The sequence below is a fragment of the Vulpes vulpes genome, chromosome 5 (genome assembly GCF_048418805.1).
Source record: "Vulpes vulpes isolate BD-2025 chromosome 5, VulVul3, whole genome shotgun sequence".
Taxonomy (NCBI): Eukaryota; Metazoa; Chordata; class Mammalia; order Carnivora; family Canidae; genus Vulpes; species Vulpes vulpes.
Genome location: NC_132784.1, coordinates 117707995 through 117720843, shown reverse-complemented (window position 1 = coordinate 117720843; position 12849 = coordinate 117707995). Strand labels below are relative to the sequence as shown.

The 12849-nt window shown below is 36.6% G+C and overlaps 1 protein-coding gene across 2 annotated transcripts in view; it reads right to left on the bottom strand.

The window, feature by feature from the left end:
- The window catches only part of SEMA3E (semaphorin 3E), a 243235-nt gene that overhangs the window by 120564 nt on the left and 109822 nt on the right, over window positions 1-12849 (bottom strand). Inside the window, exon 1 of one of the 2 annotated variants that reach the window (XM_025987750.2) lies at window positions 2788-2900. The exons of the other annotated variant lie outside the window; for it this stretch is intronic. The gene's annotated coding sequence lies outside the window, so the exon portion shown is untranslated. Of the gene's footprint in view, window positions 1-2787; window positions 2901-12849 lie in introns of those variants that run through there. 2 annotated transcript variants of the gene reach the window in all.

Sequence of the window (12849 nt, the reverse complement as noted above, 5' to 3'; positions counted from 1 at the left end):
TGCTTTTCTAAGAAACTGATGTCTCCTCTACAATCTGTATGTTTAATTGAATTTAAGACATGCTAAAAAGTTAAAAAAGTCTATCTTTTCATTTTGTATTTGATCATTTTAGTGTTAGAGTAATATACCTTGCTAATACATAGTATATATTTTCTTTTTTTTCAGTTTTACTGGGACACAACATTGTATGACTTTAAGATATACAACATAATGACTTCCTGTACATGTAATATATATTGTGAAATAATTACCAAAGTTAATATCCATCACTTCCCATAATTATAACTTTTTTGTGTTAAGAACTTTTATGATCTACTGTCTTAGTAACTTTCAAATATGTATTGTTAACTACAGTCACCATGCTGTACATTACATCCCTATGACTTATTTATTTTATAACTGGAAGCCTGTGCCTTTGGAATACCTTTATCCATTTCCCTCACCTCTGAATTCTTATATTTTTGTTAGGATTTTGTATCTTCCTCTAACAACCATTTTATTGATCTCTGGTCTATCACAGAAAATGTTTTATCTAAAAATAACCATCATATAACAACAAATTTACTAAAATCTGGGTCCCATTTTTACTTTATCACATACTCGTTCAAATATTTGATACCTGAAGTTCTTCAGAGTAACAGGCCTCTCAGTTTTTTATCCCCAAATCCAGACTTGTTTAGCCAACTATCTACTTGACATCTTCTCCTAGAGTACAATGTAGCAAATGGAGAATAAGCTCTTGATTCCCATCTATGAACAAATTCCTCATTCAGTCTTCTACTCTCAGTAAATGGCACTTTTAATCTTATGAAATATCTGGTTTCACAAGGTAGTCTTCTTGTGATTCTTCTTTCCCTGAATGCCACACTGTGTGTCCTCAGCATCTCCAGTATCACTTCTAGGCTGGACCAGTGAAAGAACCTCCTCCTTTCCTGCCTCTACCCTCCCCAACGCCCCCTCCTACTGCTTACCCTGCAGTAGCCAGTGACTCATTCCAAGTATTGAGTCAGGATGTTCCTTCCTCTGCATAAAACTCTGCAACTCTTTCCCAATACCCTTAGATTAAAATCTTAGTTCAAAGTCTATCACAATCTGATTTGTCAGTGTACCAGCTCACCCTGATGTTGCTCCACGTTCTCCCTTGCTCAGGGAGCTGCAGGGCATGGGCTTTAGATCTCTGCCTCCTTCTGGCCTCCCTGATAGCTGGCTCCTTCCTCTGTGAAGTCTTCCCAGTCTAAGGAATTCAAAGTTCCCATCCAGGCACTGGCTGCTGCATCACTATTTTATAACATAATCCCCCATTGTGTAAATGGTACTTGGTTATGTTTTTGGTTTATATTTTTTTCTTTACTTACCTTTTTCTTCCTCCTCTACAAGAAACAAATTCCATGAGAGGAGTGACGTTTTCCATCTTGGTCACTGTGATGTCCTCAGATTCTAGGCTAGTGCTGTTTGTTTAGTAGGCAATGGATAAAGATGTGTGAAATGAAGACTATATCTCTGAATCTTGACTTCCCATGTGTGAAATGGAGATAATAGTAACTAATTATTTGGCTTGCCATAAGAATCCAATGATTCATAATGAATGGCCAATATGTATGGATTTCTTTTTCTTTCTTTGATGTTGATAAATCATTGGGCATTGAATGAAAATTTCCCCTGTAAAAATAGGCCTTCCTTAATTATATTTTGTCAAGTGGACATAGTTGCTCTGTAGGCTTAAAGTGAAACAGGAAGTTTCTCCAGGTACATGATTACTATGATCAGTGCAGACAGCTAGTCTGTATTTTAAGTTAAAACCTTGCTTTACTACCAACAGTAGTCTGGAATAATTTTCTATTCCTTCCTTCAGTCCACATCTATCCCAGCTGGCAAGAGAACATTTATCTTTTTTTGTTTGTTTGTTTTTAAGATTTTACTTATTTATCCCTGAGAGACATACAGAGAGAGGCAGAGACACAGGCAGAGGGAGAAGCAGGCTCCATGCAGGGAGCCCGACGCAGCACTCGATCCCGGGTCCCCAGGATCCACCCTGAGCCCAAGGCAGATGCTCAACCACTGAGCCACCCAGGCATCCTGAACATTTATGTTTTTTTAAAAAAATATCTGCTTCCTTTATCATTTATTCATATTTATAAGCTCAATCTAAAATACATTATACATAACTATCTCTGCCCTTGAAATTTAAATTTTAAGTACCACAAGAGCAGGCAAAAATTCTTTCAACATTTTTACTATTACTATTAAACCTTGAATTTTTATGAGTTTTCCAGTATTGAATTTGGTAGTTGTTTTTTTAAGAACAGAGTTGTCAGCTCCTAGACAGGTGTATCATTTGACTTGGTGTTAAAACATCACAGCTAAATAGCCTCTGCATTCTCACTTCCTGACCTCTAATAAAGATCTTCAATTTCATCTTTATAAAAATAAAGCCTCCTCTCAAGCCATATAATTTAATCCTAGAAAACATCCTTTCTAAAAAAAAAAAAAAGAAAAAAAAAAAAGACTTCCAGACCATCCTATCTGACCATTGAACACACTGAACATTTGTGCCTTTAAAAATACGTGGTTTTCAGCTTGATACCTTACCATGAAGTAATGACCACTGCGCTACTTGGGCACTTTTTCTATTAACATCACATTTCCTCATAGTTTCTATTCTTACAGAATACTAACTGCGTTTCAAATCCAAGCAGAATAAAGGGCAATTTTATAATCTTTCTACATCCCATTAATTAAATGGGAATGTAATCTACTCATTCACGTTAAAAGACAGAGAAATCATACCAATGATACTGTCGGTAGGTGTGTATTTGCCATCATTTGATAGGTCTGGAAATGCTCCACAGCCACTGGAAGCTCACTGGCTCTGCAATTACGTGCCTCGGTGACTGCAGCTGCTGCCATGTGGACGGAAGCCTCTTCACAGGTGCTGGGCCCCGGGGAGATGGGCCCTCCTCAGAGGTGGCGGAGGGGAGAGACGCACCGAGCTAAGCACACAATTCACTGATGACTTTCTTTCACCAGAAAGCTGCCTTAGTGACTAAGCTGCTAACAAATTCTTGTGTTTTCCTCTCTGGCAATCCTTAATAAGCCCTGATGCACTTCCCAGAAACCCCTGTTGTTTATAACCTGTGGCAGGGCAAACAGTGCCTTAAAGACCACCCGTGTTTTCTCTGCAAACTATGAAGGGGGGAGAACCTGCATTCACAGAAAGGCTCTCGTGTGGGAGGTTCGGCGAGAAACATCCAATTTACAGAATTTCCTTTGCCCTTCACAGCTCTCCTATGGTGGCTGCCTCGGGCTCCTCACTTTATAGGCCAGGCGGCAGAGGCTCACGGGAAAACTTAAAAACTTCCTAGGGTCACACCTTATTTCAATGTTGATCTCTCTGGAGTTAATAGGTTATTTTTGCTTATTTTGCTCTTTGACCATAACAGAAGAGTTTGCATAATTACATACTTCCTTCATTAGCAGATTAGTCATGCATTTTCAGTACAGTAAATCTCTTAGGAGTATGTTGCAGGTGGTTTCCATATTTCATGCATTTATCAAAGAAGATTTACCCCTGATAAGTGGCCACAGACACCTCTGGAGCAGGCATTTTTTTCAACCTGTACCTCAGCCTTTTGTTGCAATTTGCCTCATGCATCCTAACGGCTACCTCATGGCAGTCATGTTTATATTGTGCAATCCGATCAAAACAAACAGAAAAAAAAAAAAAAACAGGTTGCAGAGGATCAAACAAGACAGATATTAGAAATAAATGAAAAAAAAAGTACACTCCTATAACCTACAGACTTCAAATAAAAGGAGATAATATTCTTAAAAATAAAAAAAATAATTTAAATAGTAAGCACAGACCTCTGTGGTCTATTCCCAACTTTGCTACTGAATATACCATTTACAGGAAATCTATTTTCCCCATTTGTAGGATGAGAGGAATAGATGAAATTATCATTGAACTTCTTTCTCGCTTCACAAGCCACTTCCTTCTCGCTTCACATCATGTACTATATCATCTCCAACTAGGGAAAATATTGAGTGTAAGTGTTCAAAGGATGCCGTCTAGAATTTTTTTTGTTAGCTTTTTACAAACTGTGAGAACTGCAGCATTAATTCTAGCTGCATGAGAAGAAAAGAATTAGGGCTTAAAATACAATTTTGTATCAGTTGAATTCTCATGTCAAGAAAAGTATATCACTATCAGTAGAAAAAGCAACAGATGTATCATATTGATCAGTTTTCCTGTTATTTTTGATAGGCTTTACATATAAGATAGAGGATATAAATCAAACATCCTCTAACTTCACCCTGGTATCCCATACTTACTAAGAAAATGAAAAAAATGTATCACCTAGGTCATGCCACAATTAGAACTAGAGATATGATAGTACGTTTATAAATTAAAGGCAATCCACTAAGCCAAAGCCTTACTCCCCAGGAAACAACTTGACAAAATGAATACCCTTCCACACATGCTGAGAACAAGAGCCTGAATGGTAAATAAGAAAAAGCCTGGAAAACTTGGAAGACATTTTTATAGGACAAATTAAAATGTCTTTTGTAGAACTTACTAGAGAAACTTCAAAGTATAAAATTAGCTGTGGATAAGCAATTTATTAGTAGAGCAAGTTGAAAGATTGAAACAAAACTTGTGCCACGACATTCAAGATCAGGTCCCGGTCCTATAGTTTGTGTAGGACTGCCAATCATCTCCTTTGACAATCAACTGAATTTCTGAAAATATCTTTCCTGCCAGCTGGAGGCAAGAGGTAAATGCAACTGAACAGAGTAACAGATAGCTACCCTATCCCCAGCCCTGGCTTTATCAGAGCAGATGCCTGTACCCAGGTAACTGGTCATCCATCATCAAGTCAAATATGATTTCACATGTGCTTGGATCCTTCTGGCAAGGTCACTGCCCCTACCTGGGAGAAAAATTCCATATGAAATTGGGAACAGGAGGTCAATTTTCTTTTCCTGTCATGACCAAGAAGAGATAGCTTCTGCCACTGGAAAGGAGCAAATGTATTAACCTCTCTGACCAGCAGACACCCTCCACAGGGATGATGCAACATCTTAGAACGCTCGTGGTTGGTGACTGCTAGGATTTATCACCATCAGAGCTGTGTGTGTGTGTGTGTGTGTGTGTGTGTGTGTGTGTGTGTGTGGGAGAGAGAGAGAGAGAGAGAGAGATTGAGAGAGAGAGACACTGAGAGGACACTTAAAGAATGCTAATTAATGTACTAGGGGTGGCAAGCAGGAGGTGTGAAAGCTTCCACTTCAACATTTCCACTCACTTTGCAACAGAGGAAAGAAAAAAAAAGAAAAATGGAAATTAAAACTGGTGGAAATAATATCAAGAATGATCACTTTGGCTGTAGGACATATTGCTAAAATAATGCAGATTAACAGACATGAGACTGAAGAATTTAAAGCCTTTAAGTTCCTGCCTGCTTTTGGAGAACTTATTTTTACCAGCACCCTGAAAGCCCCCTGATTTCGTACATAAGGAATAAAAGCATGTATTACTATACTTGAATTAGTAAATACTTTCAAAATTACTAAGATGTTTGTAGGGAGAATATTCAAGAATATTAAAAACATGAATGAAATGACTGATGGGTCACAATTTCCTTCAGCAAATGCACGATTACTAACAGAGGCTGTAACTCCTATAAAGTCAATTGCTTTATTTAAAATTCTATAGTTATCGCATTCATGTCTTTAATATTCACTGACAAAGTACAGTATATAGGACATAAGGCATTTTATGATATAATAAATTATCTAGAGTAAATTAAATTTTTGGAAGGCAATTAATTAGCACACTTCCCTTAGTAAATAAGATTTTTTTTTTAGTGTATTGATGACAATTTACCATGGTCAGAATAATAATTAATTTCTAACATGATTGTCTACCCCACTTCTATGACCAATATGACAACATATCTGGGGGGAAAAAGATATATAACCATATTTGGAATCAAAAAGGCAAAAATTATTATTGTTTTGATCAGGTAATAGTGAGTCCTCTGAATTTGCTGTGAACAGAAGCTTAATGTTTTCCAGAGGGACTAACCTAATAAATAAGACTGCCTTTGTGGTATAATTTGAAGAGGGGTAATATAGAGGGGCCTCTGAGTCCAATTATTTAATCCCCTCCTGGTTTCTCCAGTTATTAAAGTTTTACAACTTTGATATTTCTGGCTTTCAAAAGTCCCTATTAAAATTTTGGGACCTCTGGGAGGGATTATACCTTAAACCTTTATCAACTAATAACTTAGCCTTGTCTGAATACTTGAAGTGGGTCTAGTGTAAATATAACCTTTGATGAGCCTAGAGGAAGGGTATTTCTCAAGTGGAAACAAAGGACAATATTAGGTTAGGCGTTTGTGGGAGCTTTGGGGGAGTGTGGAGGTTGACACCAATACAACTTTCATAATGTTGCCTTAGCAGGCCAGGTTTGACTCCTGGCACAGAGCTTGGCTATTTTGCCAAAATAGGGAGTCCAGAGCCAAATGAATTGTTCACTTTTAGCCTAGTTTTCTGGAGACAATCAGACACACTCCATGACACATGAGGGTATTTCTGAATGGTGTCACAAAAGTCTATGCAATTTGGCCAAGAATTTACTTTGGCACCCATCAACTTGACAGAAGAACATGATTTTTATGGTAAATTCAGGACTCAGTATGGGGGATTTTCTTCATGCTGATTTTGAATCTGTTTTGTCCTAGAATTTTGGTTGCATGCAGAAATCCCCAGGAAGCTAAAAAAAAAAAAAAAAAAAAAAAAAAAAAAGGCTGTGTTCTTCATCGAGAGAATTGGATTTGGATTGGCTTTTTTAATTTCCCCAGGTAATTTTGATACGACACCCAAACTGAGAATGTCTGCTATAGAATGATTCTGCTGAAACTCAGCTATTAGAGAAGATGCAGAAACTATATGCAAACAAATCACAGCTTTGCAAGCTTATAGGTCAGTGACATAAAATTGTCAAAATATCAAACTTACCAAAATGTTCCAGTCATCATCCAATCCTGAGTCAACAACAAGAGGACAATAAAACTGATCACTCCTTGACATTATAGATAGACCAAGATGGGTGAGGAAAAAAATCTTAAATAATATATCAATATATTAATAGTGGGAGCAACGTGGCCGCTCCTAGGTGCTTATGTACATATTCCATGATGTGATTAATGGACATTTAGTGGGATGTCCTTCATCTGTGCCATAAGACACCTCTTATGTGATGAGTCTATTCTGTACAATGTTCAAGGAGCTAATTATATTTAAGATATCACACACTTTGTATGATGGCCAACCTTGAATATTTAAACTCTAAGAAAGTTTATTTTTAAAAGATGGTGCTTCATCATTCATACTTATGACAACTAAAAGGGGAATAAACTCAAAAATAAATGTCTGTGTTGAGTTCTGCAAGTTTGATTTTGAGTAGCTTTCAACTCTCCATATTTCTTAATAAATTACAGGTGTCTCCTGTCATCTGTAAAGTTTTTAACAAATTAAGGTAAAAAAATCTAATTAATCTAAAAGATATCAGGCCATGCCTAACTCATACACTGCAAAAATGTGGTGAGACACTGTACACAGTGCTTGTCAGTATTAGAGGTGAACCCTTTCTGTGGGTCCAGCTTAAATGTGTTTATTAAATAGTGAGAAATAGGGGATCCCTGGGTGGCGCAGCGGTTTGGCGCCTGCCTTTGGCCCAGGGCGCGATCCTGGAGACCTGGGATTGAATCCCACATCGGGCTCCTGGTGCATGGAGCCTGCTTCTCCCTCTGCCTGTGTCTCTGCCTCTCTCTCTCTCTCTCTATCATAAATAAATAAAAATTAAAAAAAATTAAAAAAAATAAATAGTGAGAAATAAAGCAGACATTTTAGGACACCAAGAAACAGACCTGTCAAAGGGTTCTAATGTTGAGTATAAAACAATGCTGGTGATTATTTCAAGTGATTGCAGTCCTCTGCTCAGTACATGAGCATTTTCAAAAGGTCTGAGCAGATCGAGTCCCTACCTACCAGCAGCTGGAATGCCCCTAAGGGGTAAGAATTTGGACCAATGAGATGTCCATTCATCCAATGAGGTTAGGGTCAAGGGGAAGAAGGTCCCTCTCTTTTCTCTAACAGCAACATTAAACCAGCAAGAGACCATGGCATGCTCTAGTTGTTGCAGTATACGAAAAGTATTTTCTGAGAAAAGAGCATACAATGTCAGTGTTGCTTGAGTACAAGAGATAAGAGACCAGAATTTGCTGATCTCATTTGTTCAGGCCCAAAAAATGGGGGGGGGATGGTGGATTATAATTGATTGGGGGGTGACTAGTACAAACTGCTTAAGTCCATAAAAGTAAATCTGTCCAGAAATCTCCTAGGACTGACATTTTCATTCATGTGATTGCCATGGTTAAATTAACAGAAGGGTCCATCCTTCTGCTTTCCCAAGTCCAACCTGTGACTACTCCCTTAAAATACTTGGAGAAAGCAAACATACTTTCCAGACAGAAAAAGAAAAAGTCTTTGCACAGGGATGTATAATTAAAAGCTATCTCAGGCTGGTAACACCAAAGAAACTGTACATACACTGTTAAATTTCTTATGGCTGAAACTTTGATCCGTTTTCATTTATAGGGACTCCCAAACCACAGAACTCTTGAAACACAAGCTATGGATTAGTTGCTTTCATTTTACCGTGTCCACTGACATTGGATAAAACAAGGCCGAGGGATGGGCATTACATTCCAAAAGAAGCATTACATGTTATTCAGATACTCTGTGACTTCTAAAGGAAGGAAACATGGAAGAAAAAAAATAATTATATTTTCGAGACAGTGATATTTAATATTAATTGGAGCTTAAGAATTAGAAACAAAATATATGCCAGATTTCTTTATAACTGCAAACTAGTTTGCAACAACAAAACTTGGTCTTAAGTTGTATCTTAAATTAGTATCTTATCATCTGAGGTCTGAATATACAAAAGAATGAGACATAACAGAGCCAATTATGCTAAATTAGGTAAATAAGTCTATTGTAAATATACTTATTTCTGTATTTTCAATATGACAAATGACATAAATTAGACTCGCTTTTTAATGTTAGTGTAATACAGGAATGATATATGTTAATACTACAACACAATTTTTAAAACTCTAATATATAAAAACAAAAATGTTCAGAAAAAGCATCAACACTGACGCACAACATTTTTCTTAATGTCTTACTAAAGCTAGAATAAAGGTTAAACTTTTCATACTCTTCAAAATGAATTTGTATTTTTAAAATAAAAGGAAAGGTATGCATCAATTATAAATGTCTCTATCTATTTGTTTTAATGAGCTGCCATTCATATTTGGTAGTTCTGGTTCTTTGTTTTTAGAGTTCTTTAAGCCCCCATGCTCACTCATTTCCAATTAGTTAGATGTGTCCTCCCTGGTAATAGGTGGCTACTACATCACAGCTTTCTAGTTTTCAGACTCAATTAAAAAAGTGATAGCGAGTCTTAGCTCAAAATCAAGGCTGTGACCCCTGTACCCATCACATCTCCTTTAATCTCCAACAGTTCTGTTCCCTGACAAATTCCCTGGACAGCATAATTACCCCTTCCCATAACACTTCCAAATGCTCTTGCAAAGTTCCCAGGGGAATCAGGACAGAGGTGCCACAAACGTTTTAAATTAAAAGGAAAAATACCCATTTTTCTAAAAACAAATTAATGCAGTGACTGTCCAACCTGACTATACAAATTTTAAAATATTACACATTTAAATATATCATTCATGATTAAAGTGAACTTGCCACAAAATTAAAAGTCCATGAGACCATATTCAGGTTATCTTTTACCATTAAAGGCTGTGTCTCCTTTAAAAAATGCACCTATACATATGCTTTCACATTACAAGAGAAGCAATTCAGCTGGGTGACTTCAGCATGCACGTTTAGGAAAACAATAATCACACTCTGTTTTTAGAACTTAACAAAACTAAGTTTTCAAATGTCATTAACCAATTATATATGTTTCAAATCAGTGTCATACTATCTTGATCAAGCTGTCAAAATCTCTTTAAAGTTTTTGGTATAAATGTACCAAGGTTTCAAATTCAGGGTGTAACAAGCTTCTAGTAGATCTCTAATTTTTTTCCTAAAAACTTTGTTTTCTTAAAAATGAAGAAAAAACTATTTATTGTCCAATGTAATTGCATATCAAACTTGACTTTAAATATAAATAAATTTTATAAATTTTACTGGCTGATGGAATATCACGGTTAATGCAAAATCTAGCTTTTGTTTCCCTTTTTAATTGGAAATTACTCAGCTGCAGGAGGAGAAAAACATTCCTATTCTTGATCTAAGGAGGAAGAGAAACTAATGAAGTAAAGTTAGATTTACAGGGCATTATTAACTAGACATTGAACAACAGATTCTGATGAAATAGAAATTTGCTGCTTACCCCTGCATTTGTCAAGATTTTTTTTAAAGAATCGGGAGAGTTAATAAGAGGAAAAGGGTATAACTGCATCTTATTTGGGGAATAATTAGTATCCTATTTACTTAGAGGCCTCGCCTGCTTACAGGCACACACTTGTTTCCTATAGATGCATATACATGGTAAGTAAAAAGTGAAGAAAAATTTTTCTCATGCATGGTTCTCTCCTCCCTCTTGAAACAGCCACCACTGTCACCAGCAGAGACCTGGCTAATTGAAATGTGCTTTGTCCTTGCCAGGGCAAATAAGAGATTAAATTTAAACAAAGCAGGGCCCTGGGTCAGATGAGAGATGGAGAAACAATCAGTGCACCCGGGGCTCACCCACCCCAGCGCCTCCAACTTTGGCTTCCCGTCTCATCTCCTTTGCCTTGAGCAACTCCAGGCAGGGGGCAGAGGCCTCACAGGCAACCTCCTGCCCTGCAGGTGTTCTACTTTGTGGAGTACTTTTTTTTTTAACTCAATAAAGGACTTTTTTTTTTTTTTTTTTTTGGAAAAGAAGAAATGTCCTCAAATCCAAGTAAATGTTGTTATAAAGTTCTTGGGGCCTTAAGCCTGAATCGTTCTTTTATATGTAAGGTGATCTGAATTATTAGTGCAAATTATCAAGAAAACTAGCAGAAAATGACATGGATTTCCTTAACCTACTGCATCCTTATCAAGGAAGGATGGCTTGGAAGAGGAAGAACCTGAGTTATTCCTAATGTGCATCATCTTTCCATTACAAAATGCTCCTTGAAAAGTCGAAAATGTGCCCGTACTATGGATGTTTATCCATCTCCTTTATCCTTAGAATTTACACCAGGGATCTTTGTGATAGACTGCTCACCTAGAAATGGCAAGGCCTCCAGATTATTAAAAAAGAAAAAAATTGGACTGCATGTGTTTTTTCCCCCTGAGCTTTTATATAAAACTGCTAGTTGTCAGTGATTCCCTTATTAGTCATTACATTGATATTTTTATATAATAGATCACAATCAAGTGTAGACTAATTTTGTTCTCTGTAAACTTAGTTTTACTCATTAATTGAATAAGTATTTTTATGCAGAATACTAACTTCCATGTATATTAATGTGTAAAACAGTCATGGCTTCTTGGTTTCCCTCCTTTAAATGAGACATATTTTCTTTTTTTAAAAATTTAAAAAAAAATTTAACTTCTTATCATGGTAATTTTCAAACATACACAAAAATGAAGAGAGTAATATAATAGCCTCCCATGTACTTATAAATGACACATATTTTCTAATTTTTTAAAAGATTTTATTTATTTATTCATGAGAGACACAGAGAGAGAGAGAGGCAGAGACACAGGCAGAGGGAGAAGCAGGCTCCGCAGGGAGCCCGACATGGGACTCGATCCCGTGTCTCCAGGATCACACCCTGGGCTGAAGGCAGCGCTAAACCGCTGAGCCACCCGGGCTGCCCCATATTTTTTATTTTAAGGAGGAAATGTTTTCTTTCCAAACAGTTATTTAGTAATTTTTAAAGACTCTTTGACAGAGACACACACACACACACAAAAGGCAAGATATTTGCACCTGCTGATTTTACCTGGAAAAGAGTTCATAGTAAGTCTTAATTATTTAAGGAAAAGTATGAATTATATTGCAAGTGAAGACAATGCAAATTTGAAATCTTTCAGAATGTAAACAATACTTAGAAAATCTTAGCATGAAAATGACTTTCTGTTGTTTGATTCTGACACTGCTGAGAGATAATATTTGCTTAGGTAACTGAAGAGAATAAGGCAATACTATGTAAACCCAATAATTACAAGTAACTGTATATAAATACTTAGAACACTTTTATTGTCACCATTAAAGCCAATGTATTCTCATATTTTCACAGCACCTAATTTTAAGTACTTAACACAAGTGGACACAAAATGGTGTGTTTTAGTGTTTTAGTAGTTGGAAATTGATAGTTTCTCCACTTGCTACACTGTTTTTAACTGTATCAGGCATGTTTTAGAGACAGTCTGGTTCTTAACAGTGTGTTCCGGTGAACACACTGTTAAGCTACAATAATAAATTTTAGCAGTAAAAGTAAGAATGAACAATCAAAGGCATCCTATGTGCATGTTCTGAATATATATATGGCATAAAGTGTATATAAAGGGAACTTGTTACTATGAGAATACTGTAGCCATTTCATAGAATGTTTTGCTTCCTGGACTACAATTTGCAACTCAATGTACTCTTGTGACTCCCAAGATGAAATAACCACCACACATCCCATAGCTGATCGACCCTATTCCTTTTAGGGTCTAAAAGCACATGCATTGAAGTTGCACATCTGCATTGACAAGGAAAGACCTCAGCCATGGCCTTGA